Source organism: Salvelinus fontinalis, chromosome 14 (genome assembly GCF_029448725.1).
Source record: "Salvelinus fontinalis isolate EN_2023a chromosome 14, ASM2944872v1, whole genome shotgun sequence".
NCBI lineage: Eukaryota > Metazoa > Chordata > Actinopteri > Salmoniformes > Salmonidae > Salvelinus > Salvelinus fontinalis.
In genome coordinates this window covers 32,745,401-32,771,049 of record NC_074678.1, presented here as the reverse complement: position 1 = coordinate 32,771,049, position 25,649 = coordinate 32,745,401, and the positions used below count along the sequence as shown (strand labels likewise).

The 25,649-nt window shown below is 43.7% G+C and overlaps 1 pseudogene; it reads right to left on the bottom strand.

The window, feature by feature from the left end:
* Positions 1-17: 17 nt before the first annotated feature.
* Positions 18-24,817, bottom strand: LOC129869312 (HAUS augmin-like complex subunit 8; annotated as a pseudogene).
* Positions 24,818-25,649: the final 832 nt, after the last annotated feature.

Below are 25,649 nucleotides of genomic sequence, written 5' to 3'. Positions count from 1 at the left end.
GGTTATCCAATGCTGCTTCACTGTCTGGGGCACTTTTTGGTCAAGCCAAGCTCCTCCAAGACCTGCTGAATCTGAACGGTCTGGCGACTGACCAGCGATGACAGCTCCACCAACTCTGAAAGACCCCTGTGAAGAAGGAAATCCTGTGGTCACCAAAACAAAAATAAACCCACTAGACATTAATTAATTGTTTATCATTTTTTTGGAAAACGTGTCACCATAATGTTAGTGTGTTGACCAGTGTAAACACTTAGCTTATGCGTCCATACACATACAGTAAATCAGTCAAAGGGCAAGACTCACTAATAACAAGTTGAAAATTCATAATTGCTTCAAAACACTTAAACAAAAAATAACATCTTAGGTCTCTAATCTATAGTCTTACCCTGAGAGCTGATGTTCTGTGCAGCAGCTTTCATCCCTCCCAGGCACTCAACAGACTTCTCATTCATCCCTCCCAGGCACTCAACAGACTTCTCATTCATCCCTCTCAGGCACTCAACAGACTTCTCATTCATCCCTCCCAGGCACTCAACAGACTTCTCATTCATCCCTCTCAGGCACTCAACAGACTTCTCATTCATCCATCCCAGGCACTCAACAGACTTCTCATTCATCCCTCCCAGGCACTCAACAGACTTCTCATTCATCCCTCCCAGGCACTCAACAGAATTCTCTTTCATCCCTCTCAGGCACTCAACAGACTTCTCATTCATCCCTCCCAGGCACTCAACAGACTTCTCATTCATCCCTCTCAGGCACTCAACAGAATTCTCATTCATCCCTCTCAGGCACTCAACAGAATTCTCAGCTCATGCTGAGCTCCCTGTGTGCACTGCAGTAACACTTCCTCACTCATCTTCAGGCTAGCAGTGACTTTATCTGCATGGGTAGGACACATTCAAACACATTCATAGGAAATCATATCCTATGCGTAAGCAATAAATACATGTTTAACTCTGATGTAGGTTTTTCGCTTCACACCAGTAAAGAAAGAATTGAATAACACCAACCCAGAAACGTCATTCTGTCCTCCTCAATGAAGAAGTTCTTCACTGGCAGCTCATGACGTGGGTGTCGACTGCGGTGGCAAAAGGCTTGTATTTCTCTGTGAACTGCTTGACAGCATCAGCAACAGGAGTTAGCGCTGTGATCCGAAAATCTAATGTTGTTTGATTGTTTTACATGTTTACAAGCAATTTATCTTTTATAATTCAAATCAATAACCATCCCAAAATAATAACACACGCAAAACAAAAAGGATAACAACTTTTTCAGCTTCACAACTTGTTTACATAAATCAAAGATTGTTTAGGATGTATTGAGAGAAATTACCTCTGACCTGTAAATCGAGCTGGTCATAAAGCTGCTTGTTCTTCTCGTGGACTTCCTTCCGTAGCTGCTCCTCTTCCTCCATCACTGATAAAATACAACCCACCTCAAATTTCTGGCTATTATTCTCCATCTGAAATCAAACAGAACAGAGTAGATTAAGAAAAAGGTTCATCCTAATGGGTGAAATACCAATAGAACATGTTGTCCAATTTAGAAAAACACTCAATACAACCGTCAGTAGTTACCTTTGCTGTGAGGTAGGCCAACAAGAATGTCTGCATCTCTTGGAGTCTCTTTACATGTTCATTGTTCCTTTCGGGTTCCACTGCTGCAATTGGTAAGACTGTCTTGTCTGTAGTATAGGTGAGACATGGCATGTTATCTTATTGTTGGTTTGTTATCATCGTGATCTGAATAAAAGGACAGTTTACCTTTAAAATGGCAGATACATCAATGTCTGGGCGAAGACAGTGACCATCTAAGATTGTGTATTGCAGAATACTTGTTCCAAATTGTGAAGGCTCAAGGACACTGGACATCATTGCTGGAGGATAAAAAGGGTTGTGTTGCAAGTAAGCATATCATCTCAGACTTGGGCTTTCGACACTTAACCAACTCCACATGGCCAAAGACATTGGGAAAATAAACAGGTTTCCCATGGTAGATCACAGCCAAACATCTCACTAATCATTGGAAGCACTCACGAGTAGGATTGCGAAATGACTGAGGAGCCATAGAACACTTTGCGGGAGCCCACCCGTGGTTTATCACCACCTGGTTTAGGTGGGGCAGGCCTTGGTGGCACGAAGGTGGACTCATTGGTGAGGGAATTGTTCTGTGGAAAAGTACATGGGTGCAATGAGTTCAAATTGTGAGAACTCTAACTACTAATAAAAATGTTAAAAAAGAAGAGATCAGCAAATGACATTAACTCATAACACTACCTTGGCGAGAGGTGCCTTTCCAACAGTTCCACTGTTGTTGTTCTTGCTGTTTTCACTCACAGCTTTGGAACTGAAAATAACATAAAACTTTAAACATGTAGCCTAAGGGTAAATGCAGCTAATAAAAGATGGTGAGATCCACAAGATAGTGACAGCACATAAGTTAACCTTACGTATCCGTACAGATTTTCTTGTAACGTGTCCACAGCAACACTGCTAGTTAGCAGCTGATAGCGCCATCACAGTTAAATTGTGTAATGTAATTATTGTCAACTAGTGATGGGTCGTTCGCAAACGAGTCGGCTCTAAGAGCCGGCTCTTGTAGGTGAACGTTGGGAGCCGGCTCGCATATCAGAAGAGCCAAATCTATTTATAAAAATATACAAAAATTAAGATATAAATAATCAAAAGATTTAAATGAATAGAATTAACTAATTCAAAGAACAAAAAAAAAATGATAATATAGGCCTAAATGCTCAAGCGCACACACATTCGTTCTGACTGTCTACTCAGACTAACAGCCTCACCTGTTGATCTTGTCAATCAGACACGCAATGTCAACCAATGAACCAAAGATGCGTGAGGGATGGCCAAGCCTACTCACTCACAGTCGCACACTTAGCAGCCGAGGAGAGAGAGGAAGGACAGCTGTGAAAACAACAGCTGGAAAATGAGTCGAAAGCACAGTAGGATTTGTATGCATTTTAATAATGTAGACAATGTTAGAGCACAGTGTAGAATTTGCCAAAACAAAATCTCATATAAAGCCGGTTCTACGCACAACCTACACCGGCATATGCGAACTGTGCACCCAACTGTGAAGCTAGCTGAAGCGGAGCTTTGAGAAACGAGTGGGCCTGCTAGTGATAGTGGTGGAGCCAGCACCTCCACATGTGGAGATGTATCCACTCAGTCAATTAGGCCTACTCCGCGACCCACAGCAACGCAGTCTTCTATGGACCAGTTTATGCCAAAGTCTATGTCTGTAGCAAAACAAGGTCAAATTGATATTGCATTGGCTAAAATGATTGCCACCGATTTCCAGACATTTTCGATCGTGGAGGACAGAGGTTTCAGAAATTATAGCAATAGTCTAAATCCAATGTACACAATTCCAAGCAAGAAAACCCTTTCAAAATCACTTATTCCAGAACTGTACGAGAGCACACAGGCTTCAGTGTGGGAAAGAGTCCAAAAAGCAACTGCAGTTTGCCTTACCACTGACTGCTGGACATCAAGGGTAACCGCTTCTTACATGTCGGTTACATGTCACTTCATTTAAGACTTTCGATGTCTAGATGTCTTCTGGACTGCTTTGAGTTCAGCGAGAGACACACCTCAGAGAACTTGACAGAGGAACTGTTGAGTGGCCAGAGAATGGCAAGTAGATGGAAAAGTGGTCTGTTGTGTTAGCGACAATGCAGCTAACATAACCAAAGCCATGAAAATGTTCAAATGGACCCATCATCCATGTCTTTCCCACACAATCAACCTGATTGTAAGAGATGCTCTGAAGGTGATGAAGCCCACTGTGGACAAAGTGAAAGCAGCTGTGGAGTACTTCCACAGGAGCACAGTAGGTGCTGAAAAACTAAAGTCTACACAACGCCAGATGGGGATGCCTGAACTGAGGCCTAAACAAAACTGCACTACAAGGTGGAATTCAACATTTTATATGTTGAAGCGGTTTCTTGAGTCAAAGGATGCCATCATCTCTACTGTCATCTCTATTGTCAATGCACCTGGTGATGCTCTGACCCAAGAGGAATGCGAGGTGGTGGAGGAGGTGTTCAGAGTCCTGGAACCCTTTGAGCAGGTCACAGTGGAGAACAGCAGAGAGAGGTACAGTAAGCAGTTATTACTACATCATTATTTAATCCAGTATTATATATGTATATGAGAGGTAGATGAGAATGTAGTATCAGTAGACAAAACATGAACCCGAACTAATAAGTTACTGTTCCTTCTTTTCAGCTATGGACAGCCTCAAAAATAATACTCCTGTGTAATGGTCTGCAGCTAATCACAGCCAGCCGCCAGAGAGAAGCAAATGTAACCACAGGGCATGTGACAGAGTTGATGGACACCCTATGTTCATCAATGGACAGTAAGTTCCACAGAATGGAATATAATCACGTGCTATCAGAAACTGTTATTTTTCTTTGATATGGTGCAATATTCTATTATGCTGTTCAAATTGTGTTCATTTTGAATGGTTCGATTTATATGCACTTTGTTTATGTACATTAAAAAGTTATACTTTAAATGCAAATGTTTAATAGCATTTTTTCATTACAAACCAATGGATTTTTAAATACATTGTGGTTAAGGTACAGTATGATTTCATTTAATAATTTATTTAGAATCGTTTTAACACCAAGCATTGTCAAAAATACAAAACATATTTTTTTAAAGAGCCGTTTAGGAGCCAAAAGAGCCGGCTCTTTTTGGTGAGCTGAGCCGAACGAGCCGGCTCACTGAAAAGATCCGGAATGCCCATCACTATGTCAACCTTGAATATGTCAAATAACACTATTTGACGCGTCACATAAGCTTGTTGACCAATCAGGACTTGAATATGACTACACGTCACGTAATAATTGAACATGTTCATACATTTTTTACGAAGTTATTAAACATTGATTACACTATCACTCGTATTTCATGTCACAACGATTCATGACCGTGCCGCTGCCGCACGAGCACAGACACACTTTCCCTTGCTCTGGACAGTGCTGGTCATAAAAAAGCTAGCTAGCTGATTTTTATTTAACCTTTATTTAACTAGGCAAGTCATGGATGCATGATGGATGGATGCAAACAATGCCCCCCCCCCCCCCCCCCCCCAAAATTTTTTTTTTTTTAATAATAATAATAATAATAATAAAATAAAAAACAATGTTCTTCCCCAAAAACATAGCAAAACGACATAATCTGTTTCAGTAGCTATAGATAGCTAGCTAACTATCTAGCTAGGTGTCATCATCTAAAATAACCCTAATTTACAAGACAGCTGTTATTTGGTTAATGGTGGTCGGACCCAACTGTATGAAGCTAGCCACAATAAGGATTAGCCGCAATAGTGGAATTTGCGGTTCGCCTTCAAAATAAACGTCCATTGTTGAAAGTGATGCAAATTAAACACATGGTGGAATCGTGCCATAATGGAATAGATCATGCTAAACATGTTTGGAATGTTATATAAATGTAACAAAATACAATAATTTGTTAATTTGACAAAAATATGTTAATCACACTGGATCTATTAGACTTTAGAATTGCATTGGGGGCATACTTATTTCACTGTTTAGGCTTACCTATGGAGTGTGGATCAATGACATGGGGTACCAGTCTGCTCAGTGACACCCAGAGAACATTAGGGTCATAGCTCTTATTGCGGGACTCTGAAACCACTGTGAATTGAGCAACATTTATTGTACCAGTCAACCTACGATGTGAATTGAACACTATTCCAGAGGAAAAACAATAAGATGTGGATGTTTTGGTAGCCAGATAACGCTGAGGAGGACTTTGGGGGGAAAACACTTTATTGCTCCACATTCCAACACTCCAACCTTGTTTAACATTATCTAGTCTAAGCATGGCAGGATTCCACCAATTGTAACCTTCTGCATCACTTTCAAATGGGGACTTTTATTTTGAAGGTAAAATGATGACTAAATGACTACTGACCAGTAGCACTCACGTCTGCAGCCATGAAGTGCTTTGAAAGGCTGGTCATGGCTCACATCAACATCATTATCCCAGAAACCCTAGACCCACTCCAATTTGCATACCGGCCCAACAGATGACGCAATCTCTATTGCACTCAACACTGCCCTTTCCTACCTGGACAAAAGGAACACCTATGTCAGAATGCTATTCATTGACTACAGCTCAGCGTTCAACACCATAGTGCCCTCAAAGCTCATCACTAAACTACGGATTCTGGGACTAAACACCTCCCTCTGCAACTGGTACCTGGACTTCCTGACGGGCCGCCCCCAGGTGGTAAGGGTAGGTAACAACACATCCGTCACGCTGATCCTCAACATGGGGCCCCTCTGGGGTGCACGCTTATTCCCCTCCTGTACTCCCTGTTCACTCATGATTGCATGACCAGGCACGACTCCAACACCATCATCAAGTTTGCCGATGACACAACAGTGGTAGGCCTGATCACCAACAACGATGAGACAGCCTATAGGGAGATCAGAGAGCTGGCCGTGTGGTGCGAGGACAACCTCTCCCTCAACGTGATCAAGACAAAGGAGATGATGGTAGGCCAAAAAAAAAAATGGCGTTTTCGTCTTTTGAGCTTCTAGTCATGAAATCTATGCAGCCTACTCAATCACTTTTTATAGCTACTGTTTACAGGCCTCCTGGGCCATATACAGCGTTCCTCTCTGAGTTTCCTGAATTCCTATCAGACCTTGTAGTCATAGCAGATCATATTCTAATTTTTGGTGATTTTAATATTCACATGGAGAAGTCCACAGACCCACTCCAAAAGTCTTTCGGAGCCATCATCGACTCAGTGGGTTTTGTCCAACATGTCTCTGGACCTACTCACTGCCACAGTCATACTCTGGACCTAGTTTTGTCCCATGGAATAAATGTTGTAGATCTTAATGTTTTTCCACATAATCCTGGACTATCGGACCACCATTTTATTACGTTTGCAATCGCAACAAATAATCTGCTCAGACCCCAACCAAGGAGCATCAAAAGTCGTGCTATAAATTCTCAGACAACACAAAAATTCCTTGATGCCCTTCCAGACTCCTTCTGCCTACCCAAGGACGTCAGAGGACAAAAATCAGTTAACCACTTAACTGAGGAACTCAATTTAACCTTGCGCAATACCCTAGATGCAGTTGCACCCCTAAAAACGAAAAACATTTGTCATAAGAAACTAGCTCCCTGGTATACAGAAAATACCCGAGCTTTGAAGCAAGCTTCCAGGAAATTGGAACGGAAATGGCGCCACACAAAACTGGAAGTCTTCCGACTAGCTTGGAAAGACAGTACCGTGCAGTACCGAAGAGCCCTCACTGCTGCTCGATCATCCTACTTTTCCAACTTAATCGAGGAAAATAAGAACAATCCAAAATTTCTTTTTGATACTGTTGCAAAGCTAACTAAAAAGCAGCATTCCCCAAAAGAGGATGGCTTTCACTTCAGCAGTAATAAATTCATGAACTTCTTTGAGGAAAAGATCATGACCATTAGAAAGCAAATTACGGACTCCTCTTTGAATCTGCGTATTCCTCCAGGGCTTAGCTGTCCTGGATCTGCACAGCTCTGCGAGGGCCTGGGATCGGGAGAGACACTTAAGTGTTTTAGTACTATATCTCTTGACACAATGATGAAAATAATCATGGCCTCTAAACCTTCAAGCTGCATACTGGATCCTATTCCTACTAAACTGCTGAAGGAGCTGCTTCCTGTGCTTGGCCCTCCTATGTTGAACATAATAAACAGCTCTCTATCCACCGGATGTGTACCAAACTCACTAAAAGTGGCAGTGATAAAGCCTCTCTTGAAAAAGCCAAACCTTGACCCGGAAAATATAAAAAACTATCGGCCTATATCGAATCTTCCATTCCTCTCAAAAATTTTAGAAAAAGCTGTTGCGCAGCAACTCACTGCCTTTCTGAAGACAAACAATGTATACGAAATGCTTCAGTCTGGTTTTAGACCCCATCATAGCACTGAGACTGCACTTGTGAAGGTGGTAAATGACCTTTTAATGGCGTCAGACCGAGGCTCTGCATCTGTCCTCGTGCTACTAGACCTTAGTGCTGCCTTTGACACCATCGATCACCACATTCTTTTGGAGAGACTGGAAACCCAAATTGGTCTACACGGACAAGTTCTGGCCTGGTTTAGATCTTACCTGTCGGAAAGATATCAGTTTGTCTCTGTGAATGGTCTGTCCTCTGACAAATCAACTGTACATTTCGGTGTTCCTCAAGGTTCCGTTTTAGGACCACTATTGTTTTCACTATATATTTTACCTCTTGGGGATGTTATTCGAAAACATAATGTTAACTTTCACTGCTATGCGGATGACACACAGCTGTACATTTCAATGAAACATGGTGAAGCCCCAAAATTGCCCTCGCTAGAAGCCTGTGTTTCAGACATAAGGAAGTGGATGGCTGAAAACTTTCTACTTTTAAACTCGGACAAAACAGAGATGCTTGTTCTAGGTCCCAAGAAACAAAGAGATCTTCTGTTAAATCTGACAATTCATCTTGATGGTTGTAAAGTCGTCTCAAATAAAACTGTGAAGAACCTCGGCGTTACTCTTGACCCTGATCTCTCTTTTGACGAACATATCAAGACTGTTTCAAGGACAGCTTTTTTCCATCTACGTAACATTGCAAAAATCAGAAATTTTCTGTCCAAAAATGATGCAGAAAAATTAATCCATGCATTTGTTACTTCTAGGTTAGACTACTGCAATGCTCTACTTTCCGGCTACCCGGATAAAGCACTAAATAAACTTCAGTTAGTGCTAAATACGGCTGCTAGAATCCTGACTAGAACCAAGAAATTTGATCATATTACTCCAGTGCTAGCTTCCCTACACTGGCTTCCCGTTAAGGCAAGGGCTGATTTCAAGGTTTTACTGTTAACCTTTAAAGCGTTACATGGGCTTGCTCCTACCTATCTTTCCGAGTTGGTCCTGCCGTACATACCTACACGTACGCTACGGTCACAAGACGCAGGCCTCCTAATTGTCCCTAAAATTTCTAAGCAAACAGCTGGAGGCAGGGCTTTCTCCTATAGATCTCCATTTTTATGGAACAGTCTGCCTACCCATGTGAGAGACGCAGACTCAGTCTCAACCTTTAAGTCTTTACTGAAGACTTATCTCTTCAGTAGGTCATATGATTGAGTGTAGTCTGGCCCAGGAGTGTGAAGGTGAACGGAAAGGCTCTGGAGCAACGAACCGCCCTTGCTGTCTCTCCAGGGCCGGTTCCCCTCTCTCCACTGGGATTCTCTGCCTCTAACCCTGTTACTGGGGCTGAGTCACTGGCTTGCTGGTGCTCTTTCATGCCGTCCCTAGGAGGGGTGCGTCACTTGAGTGGGTTGAGTTACTGACGTGAACTTCCTGTCTGGGTTGGCGCCCCCCCTTGGTTGTGCTGTGATGGAGACCTTTGTGGGCTATACTCGGCCTTGTCTCAGGATTGTAAGTTGGTGGTTGAGGATATCCCTCTAGTGGTGTGGGGGCTGTGCTTTGGCAGAGTGGGTGGGGTTATATCCTTCCTGTTTGGCCCTGTCCGGGGGTTTCTTCGGATGGGGCCACAGTGTCTCCTGACCGCTCCTGTCTCAGCCTCCAGTATTTATGCTGCAGTAGTTTATGTGTCGGGGGGCTAGGGTCAGTTGGTTATACCTGGAATACTTCTCCTGTCTTATCCAGTGTCCTGTGTGAATTTAAGTATGCTCTCTCTAATTCTCTCGTTCTCTCTTTCTCTCTGAGAACCTGAGCCCTAGGACCATACGTCAGGACTACCGGGCATGCTGACACCTTGCTGTCCCCAGTCCGCCCGGCCTTGCTGTTATTCCAGTTTCAACTGTTTCTGCCTGCGGTTACGAAACCCCTACCTGTCCCAGACCTGCTGTTTTCAACTCTTAATGATCGGCTATGAAAAGCCAACTGAGATTTATTCCTGATTATTATTTGACCATGCTTGTCATTTATGAACATTTTGAAAATCTTGGCTCTCTCTAATTTTCTCCTTCTCTCTTTCTCTCGGAGGACCTGAGCCCTAGGACCATACGTCGGGACTACCGGCCGTGGTGACTCCTTGCTGCCCCCAGTCCGCCTGGCCTTGCTGCTATTCCAGTTTCAACTCTTCTGCCTGCGGTTATGGAACCCCTACCTGTCCCAGACCTGCTGTTTTCAACTCTTAATGATCGGCTATGAAAAGCCAACTGAGATTTATTCCTGATTATTATTTGACCATGCTTGTCATTTATGAACATTTTGAAAATCTTGGCTCTCTCTAATTTTCTCCTTCTCTCTTTCTTTCTCTCGGAGGACCTGGGCCCTAGGACCATGCATCGGGACTGCCGCCCGTGGTGACTCCTTGCTGTCCCCAGTCCGCCTGGCCTTGCTGCTATTCCAGTTTCAGCTGTTCTGCCTGCGGTTATGGAACCGCCACCTGTCCCAGACCTGTTGTTTTTCAACTCTTAATGATCAGCTATGAAAAGCCAACTGAAAATTATTCATGATTATTATTTGACCATGCTTGTCACTTATGAACATTTTTGAACATCTTGGCATAGTTCTGTTATAATCTCCACCCGGCACAGCCAGAAGAGGACTGGCCACCCCTCATAGCCTGGTTCCTCTCTAGGTTTCTTCCTAGGTTTTGGCCTTTCTAGGGAGTTTTTCCTAGCCACCGTGCTTCTACACCTGCATTCTAGCTGTTTGGGGTTTTAGGCTGGGTTTCTGTACAGCACTTCGAGATATTATCTGATGTACGAAGGGCTATATAAAATAAAATTGATTGATTGATTGATTGATTGATGATTGTGGACTACAGGAAAAAAAGGACTGAGCACGGCTCCATTCTCATCGACGGGGCTGCAGTGGAGCAGGTTGAGAGCTTCAAGTTCCTTGGTGTCCACATCACCAACAAACTATCATGATCCAAACACACTAAGACAGTCGTGAAGAGGGCACGACAAAGCCTATTCCCCTCAGGAGACTGAAAAGATTTGGCATGGGTCCTCAGATCCTCAAAAGGTTCTACAGCTGCACCATCGAGATGATCATGACTGCTTGCATCACTTCCTGGTATGGCAACTGCTCGGCCTCTAACCGCAAGGCACTACAGAGGGTAGTGCGTACGGCCCAGTACATCACTGGGCCAAGCTTCCAGCCATCCAGGACCTCTATACAGGGAGATGTCAGAGGAAGGCCCTAAAAATTGTCAAAACTCCAGCCACCCTAGTCATAGACTGTTCTCTCGGCTACCGCACTGCAAGCGGTACCGGAGTGCTGTAGGAGTAATTGATACATATGTAGGTAGATATCACACTATTAAACAATAGACAGGTGACACTAGAAAATAGGAGAAGAAGGCAGACGTGAGTGCATTTGCCATTCTGGTAAATACAGGAAACCAAAGATTAGCAGATGGCCAAAGTCATACGTGCTTTAAAGTGCATGTATGGAAAAAGCTTTGACACACTAGATTTATAGTCTACCCATTCCACTAAAAAAAACATACATACCAGAGAAATATGCCTAAAGTAACTGGACACTAATGAACAAGAAACACATAGTCTGCTGATTCCATTTGAGTGAAACTGACCAGACACATAGGCGCCTATAAGCAATTGGATACCCTAAGGATAGGGGGGAACAGAACAAAGAGTGCATTGATTTAGTGGTGAAGGGAAGGGACACAGAGTCTGTTGACACACTAAGATAGAGGGTCTGACCACTATTATAATTTAACTGAAAGCAGATAATGGGCGTTAGTATGCGTGAACAAGCAGGAAGCCTGAACTAAAAAGATAATGATGGCAGGAAGAATTAGGGAAAGTATGCTTTTTTGCATATGGGGTGGACTCATATGCTATTTGTGTATAAAGAGCGAACCAGTGCTCTGGGATGGTGTGTGTTCCGCGGGACATTCCAGTTGGCTATACAATTGTAATAAAAGCATGTTTTGATTTCACAAGTTCTGATAAAGCGTTATATTTCTGAGATGATTTTCCACGACAGTGCCAAGTCTAGGTCCAAAAGGCTTCTTAACAGCTTCTACCCCCAAGCCATAAAAACAGCTAATCAAAAGGCTACCCAGACCCCTCTTTTACACTGCTGCTACTCTGTTAATCTATGCATAGTCACTTTAACTCTACATGTACCTATTACCTCAATTACTTCAACTAACCGGTGCCCCCGCACATTGACTCTGTACCGGTACCCCGCCCCTGTATATAGCCTCGCTATTGTTATTTTACCGCTGCTGTTTAATGATTTGTTACTTTTATTTTCTATTTTTTACCTATCTATACTTAACTTTTTTTTCTTAAAACTTCTTAAAGCATTGTTGGTTAAGGGCTTGTAAGTAAGCATTTCACTGTTCTTGTCACGATCGTCATAATTATTGGACCAAGATGCAGCGTGCTATGTTTCCATCCCTTTTATTAGGAAGAGATAACTAAAAGAACAAAAACCATAGCGCGAACAAAACAAAACGGGAAGCTCAAAATAGTGCTAACAGGCAACTATACATAGTCAAGATCCCACAAATCACAATGGGGAAATCGCTACCTAAATATGATCCCCAATCAGAGACAACGATAAACAGCTGCCTCTGATTGGGAACCATACCAGGCCAACATAGACATATAATTCCCCTAGATAACCCACCCTTAATCACACCCCGACCTAACCAACATAGAGAATAAACAGCTCTCTATGGTCAGGGCGTGACAGTTCTACACCTGTTGTATTCGGCGCATGTAACAAATTCTATTTGATTTGAAATGCAAATTCTACTATTGTGGCTAATCCTATATTGTGGTTAGCTTCACAACACATAACCGGGTCCGGTCAAGCCATATTAGCCGCATGAAGATAGCTGGCTGTTTATAACGTTTGTTTTGGGCAACAGGGTTAAGTAGCTGGCTAGCTAGTTATTTCAATAGGAGAACAACAAGTGGCTACCAGGCTAATACTTACTCACATGGATTCCTAAACCATTGCTAAGAATATTGAAAATGACTGCAGTTTCTACTGGTCATTGTTTTCAGACTGGTTGCATTGGTGCTAGCTAGCTACCACATAAGTTGCTAATAACATCTGTACCAAAGATAATTGTAAACATTTTTGATCCTGATCTAATTTCAAATGCTCACACAGACGTTTTCACATTCGGTCGAACAAATAATGCCTTATTACCAACGCAGTATTTTACAGCTTTGACAGTGATCGTAATGGTGGTAGTTGGCGTGACGTGCAAATTCAGTACACACGACGTGTATAGTTTTTGACATGCAAAGACCCAAACGGGTCTTATATTGTCATATCAACCAGCAGCATACCACCCTGCATACCACTACTGGCTTGCTTCTGAAGCTAAGCAGGGTTGGTCCTGGTCAGGCCCTGGATGGGAGACCAGATGCTGCTGGAAGTGGTGTTGGAGGGCCAGTAGGAGGCACTCTTTCCTCTGGTCTAAAAAATATCCCAATGCCCCAGGGCAGTGATTGGGGACACTGCCCTGTGTAGGGTGCCGTCTTTCGGATGGGACGTTAAACGGGTGTCCTGACTCTCTGAGGTCATTAAAGATCCCATGGCACTTATCGTAAGAGTAGGGGTGTTAACCCCGGTGTCCTGGCTAAATTCCCAATCTGGCCCTCAAACCATCATGGTCACCTAATAATCCCCAGTTTACAATTGGCTCATTCATTCCCCTCCTCTCCCCTGTAACTATTCCCCAGGTCGTTGCTGCAAATGAGAATGTGTTCTCAGTCAACTTACATGGTAAAATAAATAAAAAAATATAATTATAAATGCAGGTTTTATAGAAATGTTCCGTAAAAATAGCCTCTAAAATATATGTAAACAGACCATACATGTCTCAATTTTGGTTTTCTTGGAAAGTTGTGAGTGCTATTATATGATACAATATCATTACTTGTTGCATTTACAACTTCTATCATCAACTGATTTCAGCCAGTGTGTGGCAGTGGATTGACTGCATTGTTCTAATAGAATGTTGGTTTTGGTTTATGGAAAAAGTGGACTCTTTCCTTTTGGCTGATCCATTTGTGGTTTCACTATGGGTGAAAAAAGAGTTGGGTAACGTGGAATCGGTGAGGGTAACCAGAAGTGGTCTAGTGATAATTGTTTGTGTTTCTGTTGGTCAGAGGGAGAATGCGCTCGGAATACAACGAATGGGAGCAAGAAAAGTGAATTGTTTCTTTCTCAAGAAAAGAGCGCCAATGAAAAGAGTGATCACTGGGGTTGTAGATAAATATAAAAGTTGACCAGCTGAGGGGAAAGAATCCCTGTGTATGTGATGCTTGTCATTTGATGCGACGCAGACAGGGTGGTGAGAGTGGGGAAACAGAGTCATTGTCTGTTCTTTTGAGTTTTGAAGATGAGTCTTTGCCCGACAAAGTGAAGTTAGGATATAGAAGTTATCCTGTACTTGCCAAATACATTAGGATGTTACAGGTGTCAAGCTTATGGGCATATGGCATCAGTGTGTAGGAGGGAGGGTGTGTAGTAGGAATGTGACCAAGACAAAGGAATGTGTACTATTGGGGAAAGTAATGGAATGTGTTAATTGTAGGGGTGCCCATGGAGCAGGGGATCTGAAATGTCCCGTGAGAGAGATGCAGGTTGAGGTTTCCAGGGTTAGAGTGGTGCAGAAGTTGTCATATGCTGAGGCAGTGAAGAAAGTAGAGGAAGATGGGTAAGGGGAGGAGTGGTGAGAGTAGTAGAGATATACCAGTACAGAGGGATAGGACAAAAAGTGATACGTTTCAGTAAGATTGGATTTTTAGCATTTATAGCAATGGTTATCAACTGTACTGCAGGGATGGAACCGAAGTCGCAGAAAATTGAGGTTGTGGTGACAGGTGCAGAGAGGTATTTGGGTGTGCGAGACTTGACATCAGAAGAGTTACAGGGTGTGTTAAGTGGTGATGTCCCATCCTTTTAGGATGAGGGCATGATGTAGGAATAAATACATTTAATTAGTGGAGTATGGTGGTTTTAATTTAATATAATTTTGAAATTAGTGAGTGTAGTGTTAGATGGTAGGGTATTTATTTAGTAATTTTTTATTTTTCAAGCAAAGTATAAGGGAGTTGTACTCCAGTCTAGTAGGTGGCGGCAATGCAACAAATTGGATGCCAACCGCCGTTAAACCCCAGAAGAAGTATATTTGTCTTGAAAATAGTTGGATAATGTTGAACAGCAGCACATCGATACGTGCTACTGGTTTAGACCTCACGCATTAACCAAGCTGTACATCGATATTTTCAAGACCATTGCAAGTTTGTGTACTATTGCAGTACATTTGAGGCAACAACATGTAGTTTGTATATGAAAGCTAGATAGCTCGCGTGGGCTAAGTAAGTGAGCAATACACAGGGCAAGAAGCTAGCTACAATGCCAAGTAGGCACATTGTTGTGTAACTATCAAGCTAGCTATAACAATATTGTTTAACTAAAGTTAGTTAGCTAATAAACACTGGTTGAATCAACTTTGTTTCCACGTCATTTCAATGAAATTACGTCTTTACACAGTGGGGTAGGTAAATGGACGTTGTCAAGTTCTGAAAAACATGTAACCATGTCAATCTAACTAACACCAGCTCCCAAAAATAGTTATAGTAACGTAAACTCGTACTCGCTAAACACCAGTCTCAACGTCAACAGTGAATAGGCGACTCCGGGATGCTGGCCTTCTAGGCAGAGTTGCAAAGAAAAAGCCATAATCTCAGACTGGCCAATACAAATAAAAGATTAAGATGGGCAAAAGAACACAGACACTGGACAGAGGAACTCTGCCTAGAAGGCCAGCATCCCGGAGCCGCCTCTTCACTGTTGACGTTGAGACTGGTGTTTTGCTAGTACTATTTAATGAAGCTGCCAGTTGAGGACTTGTGAGGTGTCTGTTATTCAAACTAGAAACTCTAATGTACTTGTCCTCTTGCTGGGTTGTGCAATGGAGCCTGCCACTCTTTCTATTCTGGTTAGAGCCAGTTTGCTCTGTTCTGTGAAGGGAGTAGTACACAGCGTTGTACATATCTTCAGTTTCTTGGCAATTTCTTGCATGGAATAGCCTTCATTTCTCAGAACAAGAGTAGACTGATGAGTTTCAGAAGAAAGTTCTTTGTTTCTGGCCATTTTGAGCCTGTAATCAAACCCAGAAATAATGATGCTCCAGATACCCAACTAGTCTAAAGAAGGACAGTTTTAATTGCTTATTTAATCAGCACAACAGTTTTCAGCTGTGCTAAGATAATTGTAAAAAGGCTTTCTAATGATCAATTAGCCTTTTAAAATGATAAACTTGGATTAGCTAACACAACGTGCCATTGGAGCACAGGAGTGATGGTTGCTGATAATGGGCCTCTGTATAGTTGAAGTCAGAAGTTTACATACACTTAGGTTGGAGTCATTAAAACTCGTTTTTCAACCACTCTACAAATTTCTTGTTAACAAACTATAGTTTTGGCAAGTCGGTAAGGACATCTGCTTTGTGCATGACACAAGTAATTTTTTCAACAATTTTTACAGAGATTATTTGACTTAAAATTCACTGTATCACAATTCCAGTGGGTCAGAAGTTTACATACACTAAGTTGACTGTGCTTTAAACAGCTTGGAAAATTACAGAAAATGTCATGGCTTTAAAAGCTTCTGATAGGCTAATTGATATCGTTTAAGTCAATTGGAGGTGTACCTGTGAATGTATTTCAAGGCCTACCTTCAAACTCAGTGCCTCTGCTTGACATCATGGGAAAATCAAAAGAAATCAGCCAAGACCTCAACAAGTCTGGTTCATCCTTGGGAGCAATTTCCAAACGCCTGAAGGTACCACGTTCATCTGTACAAACAATAGTACGCAAGTATAAACACCATGGGACCACACAGCCGTCATACCGCTCAGGGAGGAGAAGCATTCTGTCTCCTAGAGATGAATGTACTTTGGTCTGAAAAGTGCAAATCAATCCCAGAACAACAGCAATGGACCTTATGAAGATGCTGGAGGAAACAGGTACAAAAGTATCTATATCCACAGTAAAATGAGTCGTATATCAACATAACCTGAAAGGCGCTCAGCAAGGAAGAAGCCACTGCTCCAAAACCGCCATAAAAAAGCCAGACTACGTTTTGCAACTGCACATGGGGACAAAGATTGTACTTTTAGGAGAAATGTCCTCTGGTCTGATGAAACAAAAATAGAACTGTTTGGCCATAATGACCATTGTTATGTTTGGAGGAAAAAGGTGGAGGCTTGCAAGCTGAAGAACACCATCCCAACCGTGAAGCACGGGGGTGGCTGCATCATGTTGTGGAGGTGCTTAGTTGCAGGAGGGATTGGTGCACTTCACAAAATAGATGGCATCATGAGGTAGGAAAATTCTGTGGATATATTGAAGCAACATCTCAAGACGTCAGTCAGGAAGTTAAAGCTTGGTCGCAAATGGGTCTTCCAAATGGACAATGACCCCAAGCATACTTCCAAAGTTGTGGCAAAATGGCATAAGGACAACAAAGTCAAGGTATTGGAGTGGCCATCACAAAGCCCCCGACCTCACAATCCCATAGAAACTTGTGGGCAGAACTGAAAAAGCGTGTGCGTTCAAGGAGGCCGACAAACCTGACTCAGTTACACCAGCTCTGTCAGGAGGAATGGGCCAAAATTCACCCAACTTATTGTGGGAAGCTTGTGGAAGGTTACCCAAAATGTTTGACCCAAGTTAAACAATTTAAAGGCAATGTTACCAAATACTAACTGAGTGTACATACATTTCTGACCCACTAGGAATGTGATGAAAGAAATAAAAGCTGAAAGAAATCATTCTCTCTACTAGTATTGACATTTCACATTCTTAAAATAAAGCGGTGATCCTAACTGACCTAAGACAGGTAATTTTTACTGGGATTAAATGTCAGGAATTGTGAGAAACTGAGTTTAAATGTATTTGGCTAAGGTGTATGTAAACTTCCGACTTCAACTGTAGATATTCCATTTAAAAAATCAGCCGCTTCCAGCTACAAGTAATTTACAACATTAACAATGTACACTGTATTTCTGATCAATTTGATGTTATTTTAATGGACAAAATGTGCTTTTCTTTCAAAAACAAGGACATTTCTAAGTGACCCCAAACTTGAACGGTAGTTGACTTTATCATTGGCAAATTTGTTTAGTCTCGTAGTGAGGAGCCTGTAAAACGTTGCTAGATTCATAAACATATTTTTGAAATTTATTGGGAAAAATTATTTAACTATAAAACTAGCTAGCCGGCTATGGGTAACTGTAGCTAGCTACCTGACAGGAGTGCTAGCTAGATACGTTAGCTTACTAGGTACATTAATAGCTTTAGGGTGGTTGTTTTTTAAGCTCCACTTCAAGATTTCTACCAAGGACGTTGCCTCTCCGATCACCACTCTCTCTCGCTTGGGCAATGGACATTTTAAGGTACACTCGGATGTGATGATGTGATACGTCATTCAAGGGCTGAGAGCTGTCTACTTTGAGTTTGAAACACAGTCAGTCTCTCTTACCCACTACACTCTAGCCTGATTGCCAGTCTGTTTGTGCTATCATGTACAAAATGGCTTGACTATGCTCAATGGAGATGGCAAGAACACAACAGACCCCTACTCTTCTCCCCCCTGAGTGTGCAGTTGCTCACTCCTCATGAATTGAAACATTGTATCGTTATTAACATGGGCTTAACTAATTGCGTAACATATTATTTTACTCCATGTTTAGTGGGACTGAACCGAAGTGCAGGCTCTGTATTGCTGTAACAGTGCCTAGTTGATAGATGTTGGATCTTAGGGATTACATATGGATGTCAAGCATTGAGTTTTATACAGATTTGATGAATCTTCTTCAGTTGAACAAGCGTATATTGACAGTACATGTACAATAATGCAGTGTTCTGCAACTCCAGTCCTGGCAATTTACTGCATGTGTAATGGCTGTCGCTTTCCTCATCCTCAGATGAGGTGAGGAGAGAAGGATCTTCAGACCAATATGCGGAGTCAGGGAAATATGCCATCTTTATTATTAATACGAAAAACTGATGGCAACACGAAACAAAACAAACACTTTCAAAAACTTACAAAATAACAAAACGACGTTGACGCAACCTGAACATAAACTTACATAGACAAACGTAAACTCACGAACAGGAACGGACATCGAAACATACGAACAGCCAAACAGCTCCAAAAGTGAATACATCGAACACAAACGAAGACATCACAGGAGACAATCACCCACAAACAAACAGTGAGAATGCCCTACCTAAATATGACTCTTGATTAGAGGAAAATGCAAACCACCTGCCTCTAATCAAGAGCCATACCAGGCAAACCGAAACCAACATAGAAACAGATAACATAGACTGCCCACCCAAAACACATGCCCTGACCAAAAACACATAAAAACTAACATAAATAGGTCAGGACTGTTACAGTACCCCCCCCCCAAGGTGCGAACGCCGGGCGCACCAGCACAAAGTCCAGGGGAGGGTCCGGGTGGGCAGTTGACCACGGTGGTGGTTCCGGTTCAGGACGCTGTCCCCGCACCACCATAGTCACTCCCCTCTTCTTTCTACCCCTTCTACTGACCACCCTAACACTACCTTCCCCTAAATAAACAGCTAGCACCGGGACAAGGGGCAGCACCGGGACAAGGGGTAGCACCGGGACAAGGGGCAGCACCAGAACAAGGGGCAGCACCAGGATAAGGACCATCACTGGAATAAGGGGCAGCACCGGGACAAGGGGCAGCACCGGGACAAGGGGCAGCACCGGGACAAGGGGCAGCACCGGGACAAGGGGCAGCACCGGGACAAGGGGCAGCACCGGGACAAGGGGCAGCACCGGGACAAGGGGCAGCACCGGGACAAGGGGCAACACCGGGACAAGGGGCAGATCCCGGCTGAAGGACTCTGGCAGGTCCATGCAGGCTGACGGCTCTCGACGCTCATGGCAGACTAACGGCTCTCTACGCTCATGGCAGGCTGACGGCTCTCGACGCTCATGGCAGGCTGACGGCTCTCGACGCTCATGGCAGGCTGACGGCTCTCGACGCTCATGGCGCTCTGACGGCTCTGGCTGCTCATGGCTCTCTGACGGCTCTGGCTGCTCATGGCTCACTGACGGCTCTGGCTGCTCATGGCTCTTTGACGGCTCTGGCTGCTCATGGCTCTCTGACGGCTCTGGCTGCTCATGGCTCGCTGGCGGCTCTGGCAGATCCTGTCTGGTTGGCGGCTCTGGCAGATCCTGTCTGGTTGGCGGCTCTGGCAGATCCTGTCTGGTTGGCGGCTCTGGCAGATCCTGTCTGGTTGGCGGCTCTGGCAGATCCTGTCTGGCGGGCGGCTCTAGCGGCTCCTGTCTGGCTGACGGCTCTAGCGGCTCCTGTCTGGCGGATGGCTCTGTAGGCTCATGGCAGACGGGCGGCTTTGCAGGCTCATGGCAGACGGGCGGCTTTGCAGGCTCCTGGCAGACGGATGGCTCAGATGGCGCTGGGGAGACGGATGGCTCAGATGGCGCTGGGGAGACGGATGGCTCAGATGGCGCTGGGGAGACGGATGGCTCAGATGGCGCTGGGGAGACGGATGGCTCTGGCCGGATACGGCGCACTGTAGACCTGGTGCGTGGTGCCGGAACTGGAGGCACCGGGCTAATGATAAGCACCCTCCTACTAGTGCGTGGAGCAGGGACAGGGCACACTGAACTCTCAAAGCGTACTCTATACCTGGTGCGTGGTACCGGCACTGGTGGCACCTGGCTGAGGGCACGCACCTCAGGACTAGTACGGGGAGAAGTGACAGTGTGTACAGGACTTAGGAGACGCACAGGTGGCTTAGTGCGTGGGGCCGGAACTGGAGGCACTGAACTGGATACACGCACTATAGGGAGAGTGCGTGGAGGAGGAACAGGGCTCTGGAAATGCACTGGTAACCTAGTGCGTAATATAGGCACTGTAGGTACTAGGCTGGGGTGGGGAGGTGGCGCCGGAAATACCGGACCGTGCAGGCGTACTGGCTCTCTTGAGCATTGAGCCTGCCCAACCTTACCTGGTTGAATGCTCCCGGTCGCCCGCCCAGTACGGGGAGGTGGAATAACCCGCACCGGGCTGTGTAGGCGAACCGGGGAAACCCTGCGTAAGGCAGGTGCCATGTATGCCGGCCCGAGGAGACGCACTGGAGACCAGACGCGTTGAGCCGGCCTCATGACACCTGGCTCAATGCCCAATCTAGCCCTACCAGTGCGGGGAGGTGGAATAACCCGCACTGGGCTATGCACACGTACAGGAGACACCGTGCGCTCTACTGCGTAACACGGTGTCTGCCCGTACTCCCGCTCTCCACGGTTAGCCTGGGAAGTGGGCGCAGGTCTCCTACCTGCCCTTAGCCCACTACCCTTTAGCCCCCCCCCCCCAAGAAATTTTTGGGAGTTACTCACGGGCTTTTCGGGCTTCCGTGCAAAACGAGTCCCCTCATAATTCCGGTTACGAGCTTGATTCTCCGGCTTCCATCCACGTCTCCTAGCTGCCTCCTCATACCAGCGCTCCTGGGCTGTGGCTGCCTCACTCTTCTCACGAGAGCAGCGATATTCTCCAGTTTGCGCCCAGGGTCCTCTACCAGACAGGATCTCCTCCCAAGTCCAGAAGTCCTTGTTGCTCCGTCGATTTTTCCCATACCGCTTGGTCTCTGTATTTTGGTGGGTGATTCTGTAATGGCTGTCGCTTTCCTCATCCTCAGATGAGGTGAGGAGAGAAGGATCTTCAGACCAATATGCGGAGTCAGGGAAATATGCCATCTTTATTATTAATACGAAAAACTGATGGCAACACGAAACAAAACAAACACTTTCAAAAAACTTACAAAATAACAAAACGACGTTGACGCAACCTGAACATAAACTTACATAGACAAACGTAAACTCACGAACAGGAACGGACATCGAAACATACGAACAGCCAAACAGCTCCAAAAGTGAATACATCGAACACAAACGAAGACATCACAGGAGACAATCACCCACAAACAAACAGTGAGAATGCCCTACCTAAATATGACTCTTGATTAGAGGAAAATGCAAACCACCTGCCTCTAATCAAGAGCCATACCAGGCAAACCGAAACCAACATAGAAACAGATAACATAGACTGCCCACCCAAAACACATGCCCTGACCAAAAACACATAAAAACTAACATAAATAGGTCAGGACTGTTACAGCATGTGCATGCTTTCGTTCAAGCCCATTAATATCACCTAATTCAAATCATGGTCTTCAGCCTTTGGGCCAGCTAACCAACATCTGTAAGGATGTGTTTAAGAGACAACAAGTGCTCATTGTGCAGATGTATTTATGTTTTCAATAAATATTTGAACTGCCAAAATAAAGGAAACACCAACATAAGGGTCTTAATAGGTCGCTGAACCACCAGAACAGTTTCAATGCGCCTTGGCATAGATTCTACAAGTGTCTGGAACTCTATTGGAGGGATGCGACACCATTGTACAACAGTACAACAAATTCAAAATGATGAGTAAAAAATAAATTAACTACAAATTACTACAGCTTCAAACACCACAAATACAGTTATTCCATCCAAACAGTTGAAGTTCTCAACATGAAAGTCCTAAACTTCCCTAGAGGCACCAGAGAGTCAAGATGTAGGGAGTTTGTAGGCTGTTCAAAAATTGGGGCACCAAAACTGATGGCGGATTTACCTAAATCAGTACGTAGTTGTGGAACCTTGAGTTAACCATCCCTGTGAACGGGTTTGGCGTGTCATATGTTTACATTTTAACAGTGAAGTGATGTAGGTCGGAAGCTTGTGTAAACAAAGAGGGAATAATGATGTGATCTACGGGACTTTAATGAGGACCATCCCTTTGATACAGGATGCAGTGATGCGTATTAAAACACTTATGATAAAGTGAAGGGCGCTATGGTAGACTGCATCCAAAGGTTTAAGAGTAGTGGCTGCCGCATTCCGATAAATGGTGTCACTGTAGACAAGAACTGACAGGAAAGGTGACTGTACAATCTGCTTCCTGCTGTTTAGGGAGAGGTATGATCTAGTTATATAAAATAAGCCTTTAAATCTCAGCTTCTTAACTAGCTCTTCTGTATGTAATTTTTTTTAAACGTCAAATTATTGTCAATCCAAAAGGCCAGATATTTAAAGGATGAAAGAACCATCCAATGCATAAATGTGTAAGCCATCTGAAATATTTCTAAGATAATTAGAAAACAACATGCATTAAGTACTAAGTTTAAATCAACAAGGATTTTCTGCAAGGCGGAATTGCAGCTCCAACAGCCTGGTCAGTCGTAGGGGCAATAGCATACGTAAGTTTCATCTGCATACAGATGGTTTTTGCAGATTGACCAATATGATTTGTATAAATAGTTAAGAGGTCCCAAAATCTACCCCCGCGGGTTACCTTTAGTAATATCGAGGTTACTTCACACTATCAGAAAGCACAGATTGTGTCCTGTCTGACAGATAGTTTCCAAACCCCTTGCAAGACGTCTGGTCGAGGCCCATTTCAGACAACCTTTGAATAAGTAGGGGATGCTCAACAGTATCAAAGGCCTTGGATAGGTCTATAAATATGGCAGCCCAGTGATTCCTATGATCTGAGCAATTTAGTATAATATTTAAGAAACTGTGCTGTGTCCAGGTCTGAAACCAGACTGGTACACATTAACAATATCATTTAAGTTATAAAAGGTACTTGACAGTTTGCCAGTGATTGTAATATTTTCGCAAGGCAAGATTAGTTTAGGAATTGGGCAGTAGTTATCTAGGTCAGGATCTCCACCAAGGGGGAGGGCATGTGCTGCCTTCCAGATATTAGGGACAGAAGCAATTGTTAAATAAAAATGTGAGTCAAAGGTTCTAAAATGAGGGGGGCAGAATGCTGCAGTAGAAAGGGATCGTGTGTATTTTTTGTTGTTGTTGACATAAATGTTTTGCAAGACACTTAATACATAATTGACATGAAATGGTTAAAATGGGAAAAAAGGGCGAGAGCAGAGAATGATGCACTTCCAGACCATGTTTAGAGGTGAATATAGGACTCCCTCTAGTGGAACTTGAGGTATTTTCAGAAACCATTCTGTCAAATAGATGGCCAGGGGAGTATAAATGGTTTTTAAAAGCACCAACAATGTCATTTGTGTGTCTGTTATGGGAGCAGAGGCATGTCATGACCTGCTGGGGCAAAGACTTGGCCACATTCCAGAATTTAGCTGGATTTCCACCCCTCTCAGATACACAATTCAAGAAGTACGTTGACTTTGCTTTTCTAACCAGAGTAAGACATCTATTTTTCAAAGAGCGAGAGAGCACACACCCTCCCACACATACAACCCCAGGTCATACAGGAAATGCTGCTCATTGCAAGTGTTCAATTGGGTGGTGATCTGGTAACAGACACACACACTTTAAACCCCCTATTCACCTTTGAGACCTATTTTAAAGTCAGATCTTTTCTTCTAGCCATGGTAGCCAAAATACTGGGCAACTGGGCATTTTTATACATGACCCTAAGCATGTTGGGATGTTAATTGCTTTATTAACTCAGTAACCACACCTGTGTGGAAGCACCTGATTTCAATATACTTTGAATTCCTAATGGTTTCCTTTATCATGGCAGTTACCTGTAGTTTACATGTTGTCAACAATCCTTTGATTCTAAGCCAACCACGCCTGTTTTTGTCCACGGTGGCGCACACATCGCTTTTGTTGCTGAACAACCCACCCTTCCATAATGCATGACCTCCAAGGTTCATCATAAGACTTCTTCCAGTCAGCCACAAGGGGTCAGGTTTGTCCCCTGAGAATGTAACAAATATCCTGTATTTTCTGCTTCATTGTTCAGGGATTGAACATGACTAGGTAAATTAGAGATGCATAGGGTCAGACATTATTCTTGTTATCAATCGAGAGAAGGTATCATGCAACAAATGTCTCAAATAGTAGAGAAACTTCTTAAGGATCTGACATCGTAATGCACAATTGTCATGTGAAGCACAGAATCTCAGGCAGTAAACAGGAGAATTGAACAAGATTTAAATAATGGCTTTCATTTCCATACTATCAATTTTCCCAATGTTAAATGTCTGGCATCGGCTTTCCTTCTGGGCAAGGCTTGGGTTGGTATTAACATTTGATTGCTCCAGCTCAACGTTTGATAAATGCTTTGCACATGTCTGATGTGTCTTGTCCACAGACGGCCAAGCTGCAGCTGGCAAAGCAGAATCAGGATCACCCAGAAGATGAGGGCTGTCAGGAGAAGATTCAGGAGATCAAGCAGGAGTAAGTGCAGATTTTACCCCTCCTTTCAGGGCTTTATCTCCCCATTGACCCACCCATTCCCTCAATGTGCTGACTCTAAAAATGGAGTGTTGTAGCTGCTGAAGCGGCTCAGTGTCTCGTTAAGCTGCTCCATTGTCATGTCTGATCACTGATGTCATTTTTCATTAGGCCTACCTGCTGTTTGCATGCAGACTACTCACAGGAATGCACTCAATCCTCTTATAACTCTGTCTCCCCGCCTGCAGCATCATAAAAAATAAAAGGGCCCTGAGTGAGATCCTGCGGTACTT